The sequence below is a fragment of the Gorilla gorilla genome, chromosome 19 (genome assembly GCF_029281585.2).
Source record: "Gorilla gorilla gorilla isolate KB3781 chromosome 19, NHGRI_mGorGor1-v2.1_pri, whole genome shotgun sequence".
NCBI lineage: Eukaryota > Metazoa > Chordata > Mammalia > Primates > Hominidae > Gorilla > Gorilla gorilla.
The window spans coordinates 96,065,248-96,068,353 of NC_073243.2; positions in this window are offsets into that span (position 1 = coordinate 96,065,248).

Consider the following 3,106-nt stretch of genomic DNA (forward strand, 5'->3'; position numbering starts at 1 on the left):
CTGGGCGTGGTGGCAGGCGCCTGTAGTCCCAGCTACTCGGGAGGCTGAGGCAGGAGAATGGCGTGAACTTGGGAGGCGGAGGTTGCAGTGAGCCAAGAACACACCACTGCACTCCAGCCTGGGGGACAGAGTGAGACTCCGGTGAGACTCCGTCTCAAAAAAAAAAAAAAAAAAAACAGAGAAAAAGAAAATATGACAAATAAAATTTGGTATTATCATTGGCACTTGAACTATTCGAAAGATTCAGGGTCTTTATTTTATTTCCACCTGAGACAGTTACCATTTAGTGATTCTTTTAGTCTTGCTGGAGACATTAACATAAAAAATGACAACATAAAAAATGACAATATAAAAATGAATTTTATCTTTTTATTGGTCTACCTCTTGCAATCAGCCTTAATGTCACTCTTAGATGTAAGCCAGCCAGGAAAGTAAGGGGCTAAAGGAAACAGCTAAATGGCAGGGGGGAAGCTTATTGTTAATTTCTCCCTTTGCTAAAGTTATTGGCCTTGGCCTTCCTTGCTCAAAGGACTTTGGGACAGTAACCCAGAAGTACCATGAAAAATAAATTTGGATTCTGACCAGTTCCTAAATTCAGTCTTGTTTGGTGGACTCTCTCCCCTCAGCCGATGCATAAAATGCTTCACCAGTGTTCCCAAAAGTCACCATGATTTATCAAAGCTCAACAAATGTAATGCTCCAGTGGTTGTATAAATTAAAGTTCAGTCAGGATTCCAGATACATTAAAAAATATGAAGATTTCCTTTTCTGTAAGTCTGTGACTCTGTCTAATTGGATCTCCATGAGCAACTTATGATACTAGTCTCATGACATTTTGAAAAAATTCATGTATGCCCAAGGAGACAGACTACCAAATCACAGATTCCTCAATTTGTTTTTCTAAAAAAGCCTAAGTGGTTCTTTGAACCAAGAGATTATTTAATCTCCAACATTTTAAGTCATGGAAAAAGTTGAATTTTAAAATTAAGTTAGAGTAAGTGTTGAATAATCTATAATTTCAAAGTTCCAAATCAATGGTGATTTTAAGATAATTCTGTATATAATACAAACACAAAACATTAATGTAACAATAATTATTTGCTTTATCTAAAGACATGTTAAAAAATTGAAAAAGTAGTGGGTAATAGTTTTAAAATCATTCAATTAACTGTAAAGAAGATAATAAAAGTCATTCTTCATTCTACTACCCAGAGATTACCACTAAAGTCTTTACTTAGACATATTGTATCAGTCAGTTGTTACTGTAATAATGTTGGGTAACAAAAGCCACAAAATCTCAGTGCGTTACAATAATAAGCATTTATTTTTATCACTCATGAGTGTACAGGTTGATGATTTGGCTGGACTTGGCTTGCTGGGCTCAGCAACTTCACCTGATCTGGTTCCAGGCAATAGGTAGGTTTGGATCTAAACCACATACCTCATTCTGGACCCAGTGAATACCTGAAGCCTATTTCTAGCTTGGTGATGGCAGAAGCAAAGAAAGCAAGCCTAAACCATGCAAGCTCATTGATAGTGTCTGCTCCCATCCCATCTACTAGTGGTTCATTAAACTAAAGCTACTTACATGATCTGTCAGAGTCCGTGGGGCAGGGATTATACTTCTCTCATGAAGAGGGGACCACAGAAGGTGAGAGGGAGAAGGAGACATTGTGAGTAAATTATATAATTATATTTATACCTACATATGTATACATATATATATAGTACATAGAATGTGTATGTATGTAGACAGACGTATATATATGTAAACATGTGTATGTATATGTATGTGTATATAAGTATGTACATATTCCATATATACATGCTCACTAATAGCATCTATTTCATATGGTGGTTTGGAGATTTAGATAGATTAATACATGGAAAATTTTTTTAAATTAACTTGCAGTAAACACTCAGTAAATGTTCAGAATTGTTATGAACTGAATGTTTGTGTCCCCCCAAAATTTATATGTTGAAAGTGTAACCCCCAATGTGATGGTATTTGGAGCTGGGTTCCTAGGGAAGTGATTAGGTTTAGATAAAGTCATAAGGTAGGGCCCCGTGATGGGATTATTGTCCTTATTAGAAAAGGAAGAGAAGGCAGAGCTCACTCAGTTGGCCTCTGCCATGTGAGCACACAGTGCTGTCTACAAGCCAGGGAGAGAGCCCTCACCAGAAACCGAATCTGAAAGCACTTTCATTTTGGCCTTTCCAGTCTCCAGGATTATGGGAAGTAAATCTCTGTTGTTTAAGCCACCCAGTCTATGATATGGAAATAGAGTCCCATTCAGCTAATTTATTTGAGCAATATTGTATTACAAATATTTCCCAAATCATTAAAATTTACCATTTTAATGTTATATATTATTGTACAGATATGTCAATTCATTTAAGCATTTTCTATTGTTTGCACATTGACATTGTTACCTTTTTTCTTACTAATGCAAATAATGCTGTGATGACCATCCTCAGGTTCCCATGCGTAAACCTTTGAACATCCAGTTATCCATTCCTAAAAGAGGATTCCTAACTCAAACACTACAGACATTTTAAAGCTCTCGCCAAACTGATCTTCTGCCCAAGGAGACTAGCCCAGTACCCTTCGACTTCAAGTCTGTGAACAGCATAACTGTCTGGGCCACCTGCTCTCAGCTGTATTTTTACGTGGTCAAGATTAATCAGGTTTACATTTTGTTTTGTTTTCATTAGTAAGCATTTCATGATTGATTCACCCTTGTTCCCAAAAATTGAAAATCAATATTTATGTTACTTGACTACGTTAAATATTATTTACTGAATCATCAAGTAGTAGTAGTATAGTTGTTTTAGTTTTTGTTTTTAAGAGCCAGAGTCTTGCTGTGTTGCCCAGGATGGATTAAAATCCCTGGCTTCAAGAAATTCTCTCACCTCAGTCTCCTGAGTAGCTGGGACTCAATAGCATGTCACCGCGCCTGACCTTAGTTTTGTAGTTTTAAAGCCACAATCTACTGGCCAATGAAAGAAGAATGCCAAAACAGATTCTGATTTTTATTCTTCAAAATTGATCAAAATAATGTAATGTTTTGATCTACTTTATATTTGGTTCATTCCTTTCTTGTGT